This window comes from Nomascus leucogenys, chromosome 15, assembly GCF_006542625.1.
Source record: "Nomascus leucogenys isolate Asia chromosome 15, Asia_NLE_v1, whole genome shotgun sequence".
Lineage (NCBI taxonomy): Eukaryota > Metazoa > Chordata > Mammalia > Primates > Hylobatidae > Nomascus > Nomascus leucogenys.
The window spans coordinates 23,199,303-23,220,621 of NC_044395.1; the positions used below are offsets into that span (position 1 = coordinate 23,199,303).

At 40.5% G+C, this 21,319-nt stretch overlaps 1 protein-coding gene and 1 pseudogene across 1 annotated transcript in view; one reads left to right on the forward strand and one right to left on the reverse strand.

Moving 5' to 3' along the window:
• SIK2 (salt inducible kinase 2) overlaps nt 1-21,319 on the reverse strand; it is a 131,231-nt gene that overhangs the window by 48,536 nt on the left and 61,376 nt on the right. The window lies entirely within an intron of this gene.
• On the forward strand, nt 11,038-12,066 carry LOC115838632 (annotated as a pseudogene).

The following is a 21,319-nucleotide window of genomic DNA, read 5'->3' on the forward strand; positions in this document are numbered from 1 at the left end:
TGAGAAATACTAGCATAGGCAAGGTAAACAGGCAATTATAATACACTGTGATGAAGGTTAGCATAGGTAGAAATGTCCTAATAAACACATTATTTCACAGATATCTTTTAAAATTTTCTATTATGAAAGTTTTGTACATACATAAAATCATACTAAATAAAACCCAAATTCGAGTTATCAACATTTTGTCATACTTGTTTCATTTATCCTTTTTTCCTCATGTAACATAAAGCAAATTTTGACATCAATTTATTTCACTCTAAATACTTTTCTATATGTCTCTTAAAAAAATGACATTTTCTTACATAAGTGCAATATCGTTATCAAACCTAACATAATTAAGAATTCCTTATTATCATCTAATACCCAGTCTGAATTCAAATCTCCAAAGTTGGCTTGTTTGAATCGGGATACAAACCAAGATGAACATTTTATATTTGTTTATTTTGTTTCTGGAGCCCTTTTACGCTGGAACAGTACCCTTACTCTCACCCTCCCCCTTTTTCCTATGCCACTGACATGAAGAAACTGAGTCGGCCATCCTACATTCTGGATTTGTCCTTTGCTTCCTCACATTACTGTTTAACTTATTCTTCCGTCTCCTATAGTTTCTATAAAGGACTGAATAGATTCAGGCTTAGTATCTTTTGGGAGTGGCAATAATACATCACAGGTGCCTCTACTAGGAGGAATATAACATCTGGTTCTTCTTTTAGGAGTGCTAAGATTGGTCAGTAAGTACTGGGAGTGAGAGCCTGATCCTTCAATTAAAGATTCTTATCAATCTTTCTCCTAATATCATGGTTCTCAAACTCCAATGATTGTCAGAACCCTCAGAGGGCTTGTTAACACACAGCTTACTGGGACTTACCCTTAGAGTTTCTGACATAGTTGGTTTTGGAAAGAGCCTGAGATTTCGTATTTTTTAAAGAAGTATCCAAGTAATATTTAAGATGCTGGAACAGGGGCCTGACTTTGAGAACCACAGCACTAACAGTTTTAGTATTCATTAGTGGCTGTTACATGAATCAGTGATTTCATTAGGGGTTGCAAAATTGTCATTTTTAAATTGATTCCTGTCACATTTATTAGGTGAAATTCTTCTGTAGAGAAGTATTTTTTCTTGTCAACTAGAGTTATTATTCTGAAAAAAACTTTTAATAGGTTGGAAGAATGAATGCTTAATTCTTCCTCTTTAAGTACCAATTTTTAAAGTAAGGAGTTAGCACGCTAGCCACTTCCAATGATGACCATTAAGATTTGTGTGTTTATTTCCCAGCTTTCTTGTTTCTTTCTTTCACGATTCAAGCACCATAATAAATGACTACAAAGGAGTCTGAGACCAGCATAGGCAACATAGTGAAATATCATTTCTAAAAAAAAAAAAAAACTATCACCTTCATGTGGCTAAGCTTGGATCTGCTTTATTCTTAGCTGAATGATGTTAGTTCTTTTTCATAATCTTCTCATCTAGTGCCTGTTTCAGGGTGCCTTTCATTTCCCCGGTCAAGAGATATCTTAATACTCTGGCCTTGGGCCTTCTGCTCACAGATCCTACTGAAAGTCTAATAAAAATGATACATACATACACATGCACATATACAATTTAGTATATAATTTCAAGGAGGTCTATAAAATCTTAGGTTTAATTCCAGGTTAGGAAACTCTGCCCTGGGAGATTTCATTCATTCCTTAGAATTTTTATAAGAATAATCTCCAAATTTGCCAATGATATTTGACATTTCAACAGCTACCTAACTATGTATTTATACAGATTTTCTTTCTGCCACTGCAATGTTATCAAGACAGAGCTCATCTTTCTTTTTATAAACTTCATTACCACCTTCTAAGTCACTATAACTATCATCTTACAGTCAGTCAACCTCAAAAATCCAAGAGTCATCTTCTATCAACTCTGAAGGCTGGTGCCCCAACAAGCAGATTTCAAGTTATACAGATTAAAGTTATATATAGTATAATTAATCAATGCTTTCAGTCTGCACTTATAGATAAGTACATTTCATAGCATAGTGCCTGATACATAATAAATGCTCAATAAATGTTAGTTGCTATCATCATCGTCGTCACTGCTTAGTGGTATCCCTTCTCTTCCCCCAGGGATAAGAGGCAGCCTTCCCAGCATCTTATCAAAGAAGTGGAGGAAACCCAGACAGCTGAGTTCCCTCAAGTCTCAGGGGTGTGAGAATCTTTGCATGACTATCTTTAAGCCTCATGTTCTTAGTCAGAAATTACTAGCATTCCTCAAAGATGGAGCTGAATAATAGCACAAAAGATTAATAATTTATGGAATTAAATATTTAATATTATGTTAAAAGGATTTAATTTGTAATTTCATCAATTTGTAATTTTGGAGTAAAGTTAAAAGGTTGATGCCAATTTAATATTTTATGCTTAAAGAATCTTTTTTTTAAAAAAAAAACTCAATTAAATCCTGGCAAGAGATTCCTAACCCACAAATCTGCAGACTTCACAATTCTAGTTACTAAATTTGAAGAGAAACGGTGTTTTCAGGAATATGACCACTAGATGAAGCTCCAACAAGGTAATCAAAACTGGCTAATTTGCTCTCTTTAAAATATTTTGAAGAGCTATTATTTTCAATCTTCACATCTAAATCTATACTCGTCTTTTCCTCTAACAGTTTTTTCTTCTAATCAGTACAAAAATGTTACTATGAAACCCCCTACCACTTTTTTTTTTGAGATGGAGTCTTGCCCTGTCACCCAGGCTGGAGTGCAATGGTGCGATCTTGGCTCACTGCAACCTCTGCCTCCTGGGTTCAGATGATTCTCCTACCTCAGCCTCCCAAGTAGCTGGGATTACAGGTGCCTGCCACCATGCCCAGCTAATTTTTGTATTTTTAGTAGAGATGGGGTTTCACCATGTTGGCCAGGCTGGTCTTGAACTCCTGACCTCGTGATCCATCCACCTTGGCCTCCCAAAGTGCTGGGATTACAGGTGTGAGCCACCGTGCCTGGCCAAAAAAACCCTTTTTATTGTAGATCAAGACTTCAAGACTTCTTGACAGCTCAGCTTGTGCTGGTTCTTGCCAATCACTCTTGGAATATTACTGAGAAAGGAAGTCCCATTAGATGAAATAATTTGAACTGTTTTTAGCACATCGATATATGTACCACCTGACATGTGAACACTAGCAGAAAATGGATTAGGTGTCCGATTCTGTATTAATTAGGATAACGTGGGTTACCCTAATTTTAAATATTGGGTTATAATGCTATTTATAATATTAAACTTTTAACCTTGAGATATATTTATGAATATAAAACTACAGATTGTAAAACACTTTGCGTTTCTCTGTTTGTTTTTGTAAGCACATAATCATTTCAAATTGTGTGTTCGACAAAAATTAAGGAAATTGTTGCTTGTGGTATACTCTGGCAATTTAATTGTGCTTTCAGCAATTTCCCTACATTAGGCTGTTCGCATCTGTTAGATTCTGAATCAGTTCTTCAAGCTATGTGCAACTACTGAAGCAAACCATGGTCTTCTGAGAATTTTTAGTTACATAGTTGAAAGTTTTCAAGGTTATTTACAATTGACTTTCATGACTATATGTTCAAGTTTCTGGTTTAATTAAAAGCAAATATAGTCAAACTTTTCTAAAACTATTTATAATCCCCGCATAGAAGCTACTAGATTGTAATATATGATGACAGTAACAGATATCAAACAGATGACTTCAAACATTTTCCACATCTTTAATAAAACATGTAAGTAAAATACATGTATTTCTAGATTTCTTTCTACTTAGGAAGATTTCAAAATGTAGTAGAAATAAATTCTAGAGTCAGACAAGCCTGATTTTGAACCGAGGCTCTATTCTTCACTGCTGTGTCATGGTGGGCAAGTTATTCAGGCCTTGGGTTACTCTGATTTCTCAGTAAAAAACCACAAATTTTGTTTTTGCTGGGAGAGTCATACCTTAAATTGCTCTGCACATGAACTGGCACTTGACGGCAAAGAACCCTTAAAGGGGTTTTTATTCCACATCTATCCTACTGGCTTCTGCCCATACATAGCAATTTCTTTATCCTGTCCTGTCACGTAAAAATATCATGCTGTCTGCACCATCAAATAAGAGCCTAGTACTTACAACATAAAATGTACATTAGTAAGAAATTTATAATTCTAACTCTGAAATATTTAATAGGGCAAATCAAGGCTGATAAACATGCGCAGAAAACCATAATTTTTTTTGCCAGTTTCCATATATATGTAAAGATCTTAAAAAGCACCCTAAATATCTCAGTCAATGAGAATAAAATCAATTACCTAAGAGTGATGAGCACAGTAGCACAGGACTCAGGGCCCTCAACTGTCCTGACTTTTTTTCAGGTCAATCTCAAAGCACAGTGCTTTCTCCCTCATGGAATCAAATTAAGAAAGAAAGTTACACTACTTGAGTTTGAAGAATAAACTCCATTTGACAAATATTTGAGTGACTTATTTGTGTCTCTCACGATGCTTGGCACTTTGGCCTCATGAAACTTCCATTTGAGTGGAGAAAAAGACAATGAATAAGCAGACAAACATTACAATTTCAGGGGGCAATAAATGCTAGAGGTACAGGGATGATCAACTGGAAAGCATCTGGGTGAGGCCTCTGTAGATACGGTGATCATGAAAGGCTTCTTTTTGAAGGTATTATTTAAACTGGGATAAAAGCATTCTAAAAAAAGGTGCAGCACATTCACAAAACTGAAAGGAGACCAATGAGGCTAACGCATAAAGAACAGGGAAGGAGGAAGGCATACGATGAAACTGAAGAAGTGAAAGTCAAACTAAGCAAGATTTCTAGGCCTAGCAAGGGGGTCTGTATCTTAAAATATTGAGAGCCACTTAAGGGCTTTAAGTAGATGAGAGACTTGATCTAATTTACATTTTTAAAAAGCACTGAAAAATAATGTGAAACTGTGAACTCAGGTTAATAATCTGTACAGTCCCATTAAGCAAAAATTAAAACAAAAAATTTAAGCACCTCTATGACAATGGTCCTAAATGCTAATGTGGGAACCACCAGGAAATAAAATTCAGTCCCCAATGCAAACAAGTACATATAAGAAAAGAAGATTAAATAATAAAAACTTTAGGCTGGGCGTGGTGGCTCAAGACTGTAATCCCAGCACTTTGGGAGGCTGAGGTGGGCAGAACACCTGAGGTCAGGAGTTCAAGACTAGCCTGGCGAAACCCTGTCTCTACTAAAAATACCAAAAAAAAAAAAAAAAAAAAATTAGCTGGGCATGGTGGCACACGCCTGTAATCTCAGCTACTCAGGAGGCAGAAGTAGGAGAATCACATGAACCTGGGAGGCAGAGGTTGCAGTGAGCTGAGACCATGCCACTGCACTCCAGCCTGGGTGGCAGAGTAAGACTCCATCTCAAAAAAAAACAAAAAACAAAAAACAACTTTAATCAGTACTTCAAGACAATAATAGAAGAGATGTCATGAGGCAATACTGGCTTACAGACAAGATGAGATACTGTCTGAAACATCAGAACTCTCTTAATATAATTCCAGAACAACAGCTGGGTTTTCTTACTGATTTCAATATATGTAGTAACATTTCATTAACTGTCCTGGAGCTGTTTTTTTTAGGCAATAATTAAAAAAAAATAACTGAATAGCCTGGGAAAGTGCCAGAGTCACATTTAATACTACCAGGTTATGATGATGTCATCTGGATAGTATTAAACATTCCAGACAATTCCCCAAATAGGTACTTTCATCCCACCTATTTTTATCATCTCTCTAGGACCTCAAAGTCTGTTGTGAATTATTTCTAAGTGATGACTATGACTGGACTGACAAATGAGTCACTCTAAGCTGAACTACTGATATTGTGTGCTATTTACTCAATTTATGGTAGTGTTATAATATTTATAAATGCAATCTGGTCACACTTCTAACATCTTCTTTACACAGATAAATACATCCAGATAGCTATATTGATAAGCAATTATTTCTTAAGAAGGAAAGAAATGTAGTCTAAAGAACAGACTATGACTTACCAAAACATTCAATTTTTAGGAATTAGGATTCAAATGTCAAACTTGGAGAATAAGATACTGATGAAGGAAGCAGATTTGTTAATTTTAATATTTTGGTTTCTGTATAGAAGTACTCTAAAGATATCTACATTTTTAGCAAATATTTGAGATCTAAGACATCATCATTCATTCATAAATCAAAGGGCAAATATATCTCTTTTACTTCTTTCTTTGAGTTCTTCAGGCGAAAGAATAAAAAACAATGAAGCCAAGCTGGATGGTTCATTCAGAAATGTGCTCAACATCACTAATCCTTAGAGAAATGCAAATGAAAACCACAATGAGAGACCATCTCACAACAGTCCGAGTGGTTGTTATTAGAAAGTCCATAAAGAAGAGATACTGGCAAGGTTGTGGAGAAATGGGAATGCTTATATACTGCTGGTGGGAATAAAAACTAGTTCAGCTGCAGTGGGAAGCAGTTTGGAGATTTCTCAAAGAAGGTAAAACAATTACTGTTCAGCCCAGCAATCCCATGACTGGGTATATGCCCAAAGGAATGCAAATCATTCTACCAGAAAGACATATATGCATGTGTATGTTCATTACACACTAATCACAATAGCAGAAGTGTGGAATCAACCTAGATGCCCATCAATGGTGGTCTGGATAAAAATAACATAATACATATACATGATGGAATACTACACAGCCATGAAAAGGAGGAAATACTATCCTTTGCAGCAACATGGATGCAGCTGGAAGCCATTATCCTAAGTGAATTAAAGCAGAAACAGAAAACCAAAAACTGCATGTTCTCACTTCTAAGTAGGAGCTAAACATTGAGTAACATTGAGTACACAGGGACACAAAGAAGCGAAGAAAGGCAATGGGGCCTACTTGAGGATGGAGGGTGGGACGAGGGTGAGTGTTGAAAGATGGCCTATCAGGTACATGCTTACTAGCTGACTGACAAAATAATTTGTACATCCAAACCCCAGGAACATACAATTTACCCATGTAACAAACCTGCACATGTACTCGCTTGAACCTAACATAAAAATTGGAAGAAAGAAAAAAATTGGCACTGGGAACCCAAGAATATAGATTAAGCTGTGCTGAGCAGGAACAATTTTTCAATGAAGCTTTTTCAATACAGTTAGCTAACTAGTAAATCAAAGTTCTTGGGAAAACAAGTTCATGAAAAGTCAAGCCCTAGTTTATTAGCTAGTGGCTTGACTATGATGTGTTTACTGAGGTCCTACACAGTAAGTAATAATGACATCTTGAAGTCACTTGTCAGAGAAAAGAAAGAAAACAGTGAAAGGGAAGGGCCAGCTGCAAAAACCAAAACTATCTGCTCACCTAGAAATCAAAGAGGATGGTGAATTCACTGATGAACTGACAGGGTTGAAATACTGCTGTAGTACATTACTTTTCCCATTTCTTCACTCCCTGCCTGTAAGAGATTTATCCATACCCTTTGTCACATGACTTTCCAATGCCTCCCAGTAGAATAGGTGGTGCATATCCCTGCCTTGTTGCTTCTGGTTTTGGTCATGGAGAATGTGTGTGCTTTGATTTCATCTCCTATGTTTCTATCATCTACCATGAGAAAAGCATATGTAGAATGAGGGACATGAGGAGTAGATATGAACCCAATTATATAGCCTGAAATGGAGTAACCCTAAATGACTCATAGACAAAGAATATCTGTTGATGTAAGCCACTAAATTTTAGAGGCTGTTTGTTATTTAACATTATCACAGTAGAGGCTGGGCGTGGTGGCTTACACCTGTAGTCCCAGCACTTTGGGAGGCTGAGGTGGGTGGATCACCTGAGGTCAGGAGTTCAAGATCAGCCTGGCTAACATGGTGAAAACCCATCTCTACTAAAAATACAAAAAGTAGCTGGGTGAAGTGGCATGCGCCTGTGATCCCAGCTACTTGGGAGGCTGAGGCAGGAGAATCGCTTGAACCTGGGAGGTGGAGGTTGCAGTGAGCCGAGACTGCACCACTGCATTCCAGCCTGGGTGACAGAACGAGACTCCGTCTCAAAAAAAAAAAAAAAATTATCATAGTAGAAATATGACTGGTATACAATTTCCAATATTGGAAACAAGTTTACTCAGCTACAAAACTCACAATTGTACAAAGACATCTTTTCAACACTTTCACTACATAATTTACGATCGCGGTATTTTGGGTTCCTTAACTATTATACATGCATTATTTTTACACATCTGGATGACATCTTTAGATATTAAGACCAACCTGATTGGCTTTGAAAAACATTTGGTTGGGAACTATTCATGCGGACTATATTAATTATTAGCCTCATTAAGTAAGATGATGTAGAAAAGACTAGTTTCAAGTTTCCTCTCAGAAAGAAGTCACTTGAGCACTTTTTCCAAGCCAGTTCACCCACCAGACTTACCCACTGCCTTCTATCTCCAAGTTCAATACTGGGAAAGGGGGACAACTGGTTCATATGAAGAATCATATGATCCAATACCAGAAATATAGGGAGATAAAAGAGACAGAGGGGTTAGTTATGGCTAACTCCTAAATCAAGGGAACAATAAAAGAAAGACGATAGTTCCACAACAACATGGACTAACGTTGAAAACACTGGGCTCTGTTCTCAGTTCCTGGGCCATCACTTAGTCTTTGTAGGCCTGTTTCTAAATATAACTACATAACCTCTAAGAGTGCTTTTTTTTTCTTTTCTTTTCTTTCTTTTTTTTTTTTTTTAAAAAAGCTCTGTCGCCCAGTTTGGAGTGCAGTGGTGCAATCTCAGCTCACTGCAACCTCCATCTCGTGGGTTCAAGTGATTCTCCTGCCTCAGCCTCCTGAGTAGCTCCCGTGCCACCACGCCTGGCTAATTTTTATATTTTTAGTAGAGATGGGGTTCCACAATGTTGGCCAGGCTTGTCTCAAACTCCTGATCTCAGGTGATCTACCTGCCTTGGCCTCCCAAATGCTAGGATTACAGGTGTGAACCACTGCACCCAGCCTCTCTAAGGATGCTTTTTCATTCAATATTAATACTTCAAAGGTTATCAGTTTTATATAAAAATGTGACTTCAAATATTCTTTTGGCTTATTTTTATCTAAAATAATTGCTAGAAGCCAGAACAGAACAAATCCAAGAGGCCCACAGGAAAGTCAAAGGTAAACGGCTCCAGTTTGGGCAGTATTCAGGGATCTAACACAGGCAGGAGAGCCTGGATCTCCACCTACGGTAGTTTCAGAAAACAACACCTGACATTTCACAAAGCTAGCAGTAATGTGCCAAAACAGGAGTACTCAGAGTGCAGAAATACAATCAAATGACAGAATGGATATCAAACCTTGTGACCATGTAGCTATTTAATAAATGTTTCTTTCAACAACAGCAAAAGAAACTGACAACGCTTCTAAAACTTGCTGGTTCTAAGAACTTAGTGATAACGACTCTGACTAACAGAGGAACAGGTAGTCTTGAGCAAGGTTTTCTTCTGTGGCCTTTAAAAGTTCATATTCAGCAAAAAGACATGACTTCATAGAGTTGGGTTTGCAGATTCAATATTTACATTTAATGATGTCTCCAGGTGGTTTAAGTGGTTAGTCTTGAACCACAAGTGTAGCTAACCAGTTAAGAGATTAGCATGGGTTTCCAATCATTACTTGTAGGGAAACCAAACATGCTATGTAATGCTGATGCACAAAGTTTAAAATAAAGGCAAGTTTAAAATACAGTACTGAAAAATACAGTTTGGTATCTTTCTCACTAACCCTTAAGTTTTGTTAAAGCCAGATTTTAAACGAATAGTGGTCGAATCAAGAGAGTTTAGAAAGTGTCTTACTCTGCGTCCTTCGCTCAAAGGTCTGGACCTACCAAAGTTAAAACATCGTTCTAGGGCCGGGCGCGGTGGCTCACGCTTGTAATCCCAGCACTTTGGGAGGCCAAGGCGGGCGGATCAGGAGGTCAGGAGATCGAGACCACGGTGAAATCATATCTCTACTAAAAATACAAAAAATTAGCCGGGCGTGGTGGCAGGCGCCTGTAGTCCCAGCTACTAGGAGAGGCTGAGGCAGGAGAATGGCGTGAACCCGGGAGGCAGAGCTTGCAGTGAGCCGAGACTGCGCCACTGCACTCCAGCCTGGGCAACAGAGCAAGACTTCGTCTCAAGAAAAAAACAAAAAACAACAACAACAAAAAAAAACAAAAAAAACACATCGTTCTAGGACTCGAAAGACATTAAAAGTCCTTGTATCCTCTTGAAGGTGTTGTTTCTACAGATTTCAGAGCAAGAGTTTTCTGACTACCTTGTAGGTGTTTAGTCAGCAGCTTCCTGACAGTCTCTGACCTACCTTTCCAATCAATCTTTTCTACCATCTTCCTTCCTCTTCTAGTGGAAGGAAAAAAAAATAATTTAATGGTAAATTCATTTTGCTTTCTAGGAATTAAGACATGCTTAATCTAATCACTATCTAACTATCCAATTATTATGAGGTTGTTAATCAAAAGTAAATTATAATCTAGAAGTAGCTTTTCTGCTCCTTCTCAAATCTCTGTCTGGTTTGGCCACTCCTGCCTCCACTGTGTCCATCAGAGTGACCCAGAAGTCCTACAAGGTGTCCACCTCTGGCCCCCGGGCCTTCAGCAGGTGCTCCTCCATGAGCAGGCCTGGTGACTGCATCCGCTCCTTGAGCTTCTCCTGGTGGGCAGCAGCAGCAGGTTCCAGGGTGGCCTAAGGGCCAGCATAGGTCTGAGTGGAGGCTATGCTGGGGCCAGTGGTATGGGGGGCATCACAGCCATTATGGTAAACCAGGCCTGCTAAGCTCTTTTAAGCTGGAAGTGGATCCCAACATCCAGGCCATGTGTAACCAGGAGAAGGAGCAGATCAAGACCCTTGACAAGAAGTTTGCCTCCTTCATCAACAAGTTGTGGTTCCTGGAGCAGCAGAACAAGGCATTTGAGACAAAGTGGAGCCTCCTGCAGCAGCAGAAGATGGCTGGGAGCAACATGGATGAGACGTTTGAGAGCCACATCAACACCCTTTGGTGGCACCTGGATACTCTGGGTCAGAGAAGCTGAAGCTGGAGGTGGAGCTTGGTGATATGCAGAGGCAGCTTGAGGACTTCAAGAAAAAGTAGGAGGATGAGATCAACAAGCATACAGAGAAGGAAAATGAATTTGTCTTCATCAAGAAGGATGTGGATGAAGCTTACATGAACAAAGCAGAGCTGGAGTCTCGCCTGGAAGGGTTGACTGATGAGATCAACTTCCTCAAGCAGCTGTATGAAGGAGATCCGGGAGCTGCTGTCCCAGATCTTGGACACATCTGTGGTTCTGTCCGTGGACAACAGCTGTTCCCTGGACATGGACAGCATCATCACCAAGGTCTGTGCCCAGTATGAAGACATCTCCAATCACAGCCAGGCCAAGGCTGAGAGCATGTACCAGATCAAGTATGAGGAGCTGCAGAAGCTATCTGGAAAGTACTAGGATGACTTGCATTGCACAAAGACAGAGATCTCAGAGATGACCCAGAACATCAGCTAAGGGCCTCAGAGACCAGAGGGCTTCCCTGGAGGCTGCCATCAGATGTTGAGCAGTATGTGGGGAGCTGGCTGTTAAGCACACCAACGCCAAGCTGGTGGAGCTGGAGGCCGCCCTGCAATGGGCCAATCAGGACATGGTGTGGGAGCTGCATGAGTACCAGGAGCTCGTGAACATCAATTTAGCCCTGGACATCGAGATCACTACCTACTGCAAGCTGCTGCAGGGCAAGGAGAGCTGGCTGGAGTCTGGGATGCAGAATATGAGTATCCATAGGAAGACCACCAGTGGCTACTCAGGGGGGCTGAGGTGGGCCTATAGGGGCCTCACAAGCTCTGGTCTCAACTATGGCCTGGGCTCTAGCTTTGGTTCTGGTGGGGGTTCTGGCTCCTTCAGCTGCCCCAGCTCCTCCAGGGGCCTGATTGTGAAGAAGATCAAGATCCATGATGGGAAGCTGGTGTCCGAGTCCTCTGATGTCCTGTCCAAGTGAACAGCCATGGCAGCTCCTCCCTGCCTACCTCCTTCTGTGGCTGTCCCAGAGCCTGTTGGTGAGGCAGCTGTGCAGGGGAGCATAAGGAAAAGGAGACCCACCTGAGGCTCAGCCCTAGCCTTCAGCCCCTCTGGAGGAGTTTAGTGCCTGGGGTACCCCCTCTTGCCCATGCCCCCAACTAAAAACCAGTTCAATTATTTTTTTCCAAAATAAAGCCCCAGCTAGCTCTGCCAACCATCAAAAAAGAAAAAATTATGATTCTTTTATAATTTTGATTGTACACTTAGTCCTGTTAGAACTGCATGAATCCAAGAGGAGCTCAAGCCTTGCAGAAATTCTGAACTTTCTCTACTTTAAATTTAAAGTTCATCATGCATTAATATTCCCAACAGTTCAAACAGATTACCTCATGTGCTATTCAAATATTTTGTGGACCATTAAACTTTTATATAAATAAGGGTGTCTATTAACCAGACAAGCTGGAAAAAGCCAGTGATCTGTCAATCCCTTTGGATTTCATTCTTTGAAATATGCAGGATTAAGCTATCAGTGCCACCACGGATTTATAACTCACATGCAGTGAGTTTCTGGCTTTATGTTTCACGAAGAAAATTTAATCATGCAGATGTATGACAAATATTTCATTCACAGTATTTTAAACTACTATAATTAGGTTGCAGCTTGTGCCATGAATGGGACAGAGTTTTATCAAATATGGGCATCCCCATAACACACAGATTAAAGGCGCAAAAGTGGCAGCAGGGAGGAGGGATGAAGAGAGGCTGATTAATGAGCACAAACCAACCATTTGAGAGATGAAATGAGACCTAGTGTTGGATAGATCAGTGGGGTGACTATAATTTACAATAATCCAATGTATAGTTCAAAACAGTCGGAGGAGAATAATTATAATAGGAGGTTTCAGCATAAAGAGAAGACAAATATTTAAGGTGACAGATATCCCAATTACACAAATGTGATCTTTACAAATTATATGATTATTACATGTACCCTGAAAGTATGTACATCTATTATGTATCATTTAAAGAAGTTTTAAAAAAGGTAGAAAAGATACTTTAGGAGCTGAAAATGTGGAGCAGGGTTTGGAAAGATAGACTATGGCCAGTGAGAAAGGGAGCCAAGATCAGAGAGGATGGGAGGGGGTTAAGGAAATGATGCATTCAAAAGGCAAACCAAGTCAGGGTCTAAAGGCCAAAAAGTCTACATACTGGGTAAATTGCCATAGCCAGAAGACAGCTAAGGATTAACAACCAAATTGCTTGTTTACCAAGTTTTCCAACTCAGTCTATTAGTATTTTTTTGCTGTGGGAAAACTTTTCTTTCTTTCTTTTTTTTTTTTTTTTTAAAAGAGATCGGGGGGTCTCATTATGTTGCCCAGGCTGGATTAGAACTCCTGGGCTCAAGCGATTCTCCTGCCTTAGCCTCCAGAGTAGCTGGGACTACAGGCATGCACCACCATGCCTGATTTTGGGAAAACATTTCTAATTTTATATGGAAGTTAAAAATGAAGAAGTTTTTAAAATAATAATTTTAATTAAACACAATCCCATAAAGTTGTAATATCTCTAAATGGATTAGTAGCAACAATTTTTCTGATGTCAAGTCTTAGATTCTGAGAGATAGACACTTAGATTCTGAGAGAAATATACACATACAAATGTATTTCCTCTAGCACTCTCACACACGCACACTCTCTCTCTCTCTCACCCTGTCCAAACTCTTAACCAGTCTAGTTGTATTCTAGTTAAAATGAGATCTGCTTGGAAGCATAGAGAAAAGGATCATGTGAGTCACAGTAAAGGAGTTAACTGTAATTCTTGTTCTCTTTAAAACTTTCATTTTATATATTTCCTTCTTGAATTATCTATCAGCTATTCACTCATTAATAAAGTATTAGGCACCCTGATGTGTAGCCTCCACTATCAGCTGTCTACTCACCAACTCCACATGGTTATCTGTGATGCCACTCTAATCTTAGAGCTAATCTCCACACCCTGCCCTCTCTCCACATCCAATCCATCAACAAATCCTTTCAACTCTTAACTATGACATGTCCAGAATCCCACCATTTTTCTTGAACTGCATCAATCCTCCTCTAGTGCAAGTCACCATTACCCCTTGCCTGAACAATTAGAATAGTTTCTTAACTGGTTTTCCTTTTATCTTTGCATCTGTCTTCCATTCTTGGCAGAGTAGCCAGAGCAATCTTTAGAAACAGTTATATCAGTCCTCTGCCAATAATCCTCCAATGGCTTCCCACGTCACTCGGACTAAAAGTCAAAGTTGTTACCATGGCACAATAAGCTCCCATATGACTGGAAACTGAAGACATCTTTAATTTAATCAAAATAGATGGGGGCTCAAAAATTATAAAATATAATGAAATGTTACTGGTCTTAGCTCAGACCTAAGGTGTGTACTCAAATTTATCAATGGTGACTACCAAAACAAACCTTAACCTTTGACACAGAATTACATTCACAAGTTTGCAAGAACACGTGCAAGTTTGTTCAGTGCAACATTATTTGAAATAGCCCAAACCAGAAGACAAATGTCTATCAATAGAGGAATGGTTAAACAAATTATGGCATATAATTATACTATATGGAACACTATGAAGCTGCAAAAATGTGATGAATCCTTAAGCATTTACACAGAAGTATCTCTCTTTCCCTTGTGCATGTGGATGCACACGCACGTGGGTGCACACACACACACCTCTTACTTTAGTTATTCCATACTGAGAGGAGCTTCCTACATACAGCCCTTACTGTTCCCTCTGAACATCTCCACCCTCCTCACTGTACGAATTCCTGCTCATCCTTCAAGACTAATTTCAGAGTATTGTCTCACTAAGAAAGCCCTTCCTGACTCCTGTCTGGGTAGGACATGCACTTAATGTTTGCTGAATAGAATAAAGAAAAAAATCTACATTTTCTATATTCTAAAAATTAGCTTGAAACGTCATTCTCAAATTAATTGTCATCTATTCTCTTTCTCTCAAATTCAATGTGATTTATTTATATGCCACAAGATCTACCACTGACATCCAACTATGGCCTTACCCCAGTGATCTTAAACATTACATAGAAATGTATTGCAGTGGCCTGGTGTGGTGGCTCACACCTGTAATCCCAGCACTTTGGGAAGCCAAGATGGGCAGATCACTTGAGGTCAGGAGTTCAACACCAGCCTGGCCAACATGGTGAAACCTCATCTCTACTAAAAATACAAAAATAAGCTGGATGTGGTGGGCACACGCCTGTAATCCCAACTACATGGGAGGGCGAGGCAGGAGAATTGCTTGAGCCCAGGAGGTGGAGGTTGCAGTGAGCTGAGATCATGCCACTGCACTCCAGCCTGGGCGACAGAGTGAGATCCTGACTCAAAAAAAAAAAAAAAAGATAACCAACAATAACTGTTGATCAATATCATTTAAAAATCTTATGTATTTCTCACTAATCCCTATTGTTGTTATCCATAGCTAAATCATTTCCAAAATCTAATTGAAATGCTAATGTAATGCTGGAGACTCCCTTTTCATCACACACCTTTTAGGATCGGTATTCATTTCTGGCACTGCAAATCAGTTGGCTACTTAGGAATTTTACTGTAATGCTCCTGTTCTCTCAAATAGTATAAAAAGATAATGACTACGGCCGGGCATGGTCTTCCAGCACTTTGGGAGGCCAGGGTGGGTGGATCACCTGAGGTCAGCAGTTTGAGACCAGCCTGGCTAACATGTCGAAACCCCAACTCTACTAAAAATACAAAAATTAGCCAGTAATCCCAGCTACTCGGGAAGCTGAGGCATTAGGATTGCTTGAACCTGGGAGGCGGAGGTTGCGATGAGCCAAGATCGTGTCACTGCACTCCAGCCTGGGCGACAGAAAAAGACTCTGTCTCAATAAAAAAAAAAAACAATAATAATAAATAAATAAATAAATAAAATAAAGTAAAAAAAGATAATGACTACATCTTGGAACTGTAACACAGAGTGTAAATATGTCATGACTACTTCTCTGCAAAAAATTCTATTTTCATATAATTTTCTGCTCTCTGCTACCATTATGCCCAGGATTTGCTAGTTAGGTGTTTCCTAATATTTACACTCAAGTTCCTATTTGTAGCCTGATAGGACATCATAAATGCAGATGGTTAAACATTTTTAAAAACAGTATGATGAAATTTTAATCAAAGCATCAGAAATTTAGTAATCTGATGTGAAAACCATGATTTTTCCTAAAACTGAAGAAAAAGAGATTATAACAATGAAAATTTAAGTGTCTAGATTTATTTTAGTGCCACAAAACAAGATTACTGAAATTAGAGGTGGTAAAAAGCAGATAGACTTAACTTAATTATACTGCAAAAGTCTGTTGTGGCCAGCAACAGCCTAAACTTACCTTCAGCTTTTACAAACTATCTGCATAACATACAGTAACTTTTTTTATCTTTCTGTTACAAATATAAGCACTTACCAGAAAACAACAAGGGTAGATTTAGGCAAACTCACTCTTCCAACCCTACCAAAGATTCCAATTAATTTTATAACAGGTCAAGAAATAACAAAGAGAAGCAATACCATACCCTTAGAAGAGACCTCAGGAGAAAGCACAGAACCTGAAAGGAACTCCTCTACAACATCAAAATTTAACAGAAACCCTACGGTAACTACGCTGACTTTATGCCTCTTTCACAAGATGGACTGAAATGTTTCGCTGCACCAACATCTCCTTGAGGTTGCAGGGAGGTAGAGGTGGCAGCCTTTTAAACTTGGAGATTTCAACAGAAAGCACACGAGAGGTCTGCTTCAGCATCATTTATACTAGCTTCATCCCGTCCATTTCATGCTAGTGCAGTAGTCACACACATTGTAAAGCGTCTACTGCCTGGAACTCTCCAAGGTTCTGACCCTTAACGGTGGTCTAGTAACTTAGAGAGCAATGCATGGAGAATCAAAGTCCATGGAAAACAGAACCATAGGTTTAGTGGTATTCCAATATTTCTTTTCTTTTTTTTTTGAGATGGAGTTTTGCTTTTGTTGTCCAGGCTGGAGTGCAATGGCACAATCTCAGCTCACCACAACCTCTGCCTCCCAGGTTCAAGTGATTCTCCTGCCTCAGCCTCCCGAGTAGCTGGGATTACAGGCATGCGCCACCACATCCCGCTAATTTTTTTGTATTTTTAGTATAGATGGGGTTTCTCCATGTTGGTTAGGCTGGTCTCAAACTCCCCACCTCAGGCAATCTGCCCGCCTTGGCATCCCAAAGTGATGGGATTACAGGCGTGAGCTACCACGCCCGGCCCCAATATTTCTTTTCCTTTTTTTTTTTCTTTTTTTTGAGACAGGGTCTTGCTCTGTCACCCTGGCTGGAGTGCAGTGGTGCAATCACGGTCACTGCAGCCTTGATCTCCTGGGCTCAAGGTTTAGTAGAGACAGGGTTTCGCTGTCTCTACTTTCCTCCAACCTCAGAAGCACCACCCCCAACACTCCTCCTACCCCAGTAGCTGGGACTGCAGCAGGCACACACCACCACACCCGGCTAGTGTGTATTTTTTTTTTTGTAAACATGGGGTTTCGCCATGTTGCCCAGGCTGGTCTTGAACTGACATCTCTAAATGTTGATTCTAATATCTCCTACCCACTCTGGCCTTATTGTGATCATTCCATCCCATCCCTGGTCTACACTTGCCCCATGGTATCCCTGGTACATCACCAAATCCTACCAAATTCCTACAGCATCTGGATCCATTCCTTTCTTATTTCAACCATTCTCCAAGTCCACTGTTTTAGAAGCAGAGTTCAGTAGACTGTAGGATTGTGGGAGATATTTAATTTAACCTTGATTTACTTGGTTAGATTAGAGCCACTGTAACTGGAAAAAATATTTCAAATGTGTAAATTCTTAGAATTGTCTTCTCCCTTCCTGAAAGTGCTCTAAAGTCCCCAAGCTCCCAAGCTAATAGGGTAAAAGGAAAAGAAAGCGTGATACGATCAGCAGTACTAAGAGTTCTGCTGTTCCAACTAAACCCATCAGAATCAAAGTAGTTAGGCCATCTTAGGCAGAGAAACAAAAGGCAGTGTACAATGCCCTGATTGCTATCCCATTTTTCTAATGGAAGGGGTGTAGAGGTGGGTGTGTTGGGGGACGGTGATGGTGGGGAATAGAATGTTTCAAAAAACTGTCAGAATTAACCCTGAAAGAATACCTGGTTTCTTTTTCTTTGAGATGGAGTCTCGCTCTGTCGCCCACGCTGCAGTGCAGTGGCGCGATCTCAGCTCACTGCAACCTCCGCATCCCAGGTTCAAGCCATTCTCCTGCCTCAGCCTCCCTAGTAGCTGGGACTACAGGCGTGTGCCACCATGCCCAGCTAATTTTTGTATTTTGAGTAGAGACAGGGTTTCACTATGTAGGCCAGGCTGGTCACCAACTCCTGACCTCAAGTGGTCTGCCCGCCTCGGCCTCTCAAAGATTACAGGCGTGAGCCACTGTGCCTGGCCGAATACCTGGTTCTTATTTCATGCTCTCCCACACTCCAGTCTGCCCACTACCAGTTTACCCTGCCCCAACCTTTCCCTTTGGTGAAAAATAGAAGACATGATTTGCCCCCCAGAACTCTGAAAGTCTTCCAAAAATTGTTTCATAGAAAAATACAGAAAAGGACAAGGTTATGCAGAACTAGGTTAACACTTTAAAAGCTGATTAAAGAGGAGAAATTTTGATTTCATTTCTTAGGAATTTTGCACTTACTGGCTGGAAGGTGGAAGGCAGAGGCATTATGTGCTATTTGGCCCTGGCCCAGGGTTTCCTTCTACTTCCTCTCTGGAGGGTGGGGAGTGGGGGAGGGTGTAGCATAATGATTAGAGCACAGGCTCTGGAGCTTCAAATCCAGTGCCACCACTTACTGGCTGTATGATCTCAGGCAAGCTACTTTTCTGTGCTTTAGTCTCCTCAACTGTAAAACAGATAATAACTCTATCCACTCCCAAAGGTTTTTATAAGGATCAAATAATTAGGCTTAAACACTTAAAATCTGGAGCATGGTATCCATTTCTGTCAACTCCTACCTTGAAAAGGTACCTGGAAGCTCTTGCTTCCTACCACCTGCACCATGACCCCCTGAGGCCACGACACCACCGTCTCATGCCTGGACTGTGGCAATGCTCCTAACCAGTCTCCTTGCTCTACTCCAGCTCTACTCCAGTCTGTTCTCCACACAGAAGTAAGAGTAACCACTGAAAAACTGAGTCTTTCCATGTCACAGCTCTGCTCAAAATGCTCCACTGGCTTCCAGTCTCACTCAGTATAAAATTCCAAGTCTCTACCATGGTCTATTAGACCCCATGTGATCTCAACCATATCCTGTCCCTTTCCATGCCTCACCATGCCTCCCTGCATCTCCCACCATCCTCTACCACCCTCTAGCCTTGGGTTCTGACCTCAAGGCCTTCGTCTGGCTGTTCTCTGTGTTTAGATATCCACATTGCTTTCTTCCTAACTTAATTCCTAACTTTCTTCTTAACTTTTCTGCTTAAATGACCACTCATCAGAAAGGTCTCCCTCTAACCACCACCCCAGAGACTCTACCTTTACCCTATTTGTTTTTTTTTTTTTGAAATAGGGTCTCACTCTGTTGCCCAGGCTGGAGTGCAGTGGTGTGATCACGACTCACTGCAGCCTAGACTACTGGGCTCAGGTGACCCTCCCACTTCAGCCCCCTGGGTAGCTGAGACTATAGACGCATACCACCACACCTGGCTAATTTTTTGTAATTTTTTTGTAGAGATGGGGTTTTGCCATGTTGCCCAGGCTGGGCTTGAACTCCTGGGCTCAAGAAATCCACGTGCCTCAGCCTCCCAAAGTGTTGGGATTATCTCCCAGGCTGGAGTGCAATGGCATGATCACGGCTCACTGCAGCCTTGACCTCCTGGTCTCAAGCAATCTGCCTGCCTCAGCCCCCCAAGTAACTGGGACTACATGCACACACCACCATGCCCAGCTACTATTTTGTATCTTTTGTAGAGACAGGGTATTGCCATGTTGCCCAGGCTGGTCTCAAACTCCTGAGCTCAAGAGATCTGCCTGCTTCGGCCTCCCAAAGTGCTGGCATTACAGGCATGAGCCACTGTGCCGGGCCTAATTTTTTGTAGAGATGACGTTTTGCCACGTTGCCCAGGCTGGTCTCAAACTCTTCGGCTCACGCGATCCACCCACCTCAGCCTTCCAACGTGCTGGGATTATAGGTGTGAGCCACTGCACCTGGCCCCTTTACCCTGCTCTGTTTCTCTTTTTGGTACTCTTCACCACTTGCCATTTTATATATGTGTCTGTTTTACTGTATTTCTCCCTCTTTTAGGATGTGAATGAGGACAAGGATTTTGAACTGTTTTCTCTCTGTATCCCCTGGATCTGGAACAATGCTTGTCATATAGTTAGTGCTTAATCAATATTTGCTGAATTGATGAATGAATATTTGCTATTATTATCCATCTGTGACATCTTCTTTATCCCAAAATATTCCAATAGCCTCCGAACAGGATCTTACGTTTCCAATCTGTTCTGTTTCCAATCATCCTATACACTACATGACTTTGACTAAAACACTGCTTTCATAATGTCATTCCTCTGCTCAAGAACACTCCTCTCTGACCTTAGCAGTTCCCAGTGTGCCCTGCAAGATGTTAAAAGATGTATATGAAAAGAGACATTTGGTGACTAAGAAAGTTTGGAAAATATAGGATTAAAGACATGAGCTATTTATTACACACTGTTATGGTTTGGCTGTGTCCCCACCCAAATCTCATCTTGAATTGTGGCTCCCATAATCCCAACATGTCATGGGAGGGACCTGGTGGCAGGTAACTGAATCATGTGGGCAGGGTTTTCCCGTGCTGTTCTCAGGATAGTGAGTAAGTTTCACGATATCTGATGGTTTTATAAAGGGCAGTTCCTCTGCACATGCACTCTTGCCTGCTGCCACGTAAGATGTGCCTTTGCTCCTCCTTCACCTTCTGCCATGATTGCAAGGCCTCCTTGGCCATGTGGAACTGTGAGTCCATTAAACGTCTTTTTCTTTATAAATTACCCAGTCTCAGGTATTTCCTAATAGCAGTATGACAATCAACTAATACACACTCTCAGTCTTTTAATTTACTAACATGCAGTGTAAATACCCAGAAGAATTATTTAACATTTTCCACTATGGTATTTGTGACTACAGAATCCTT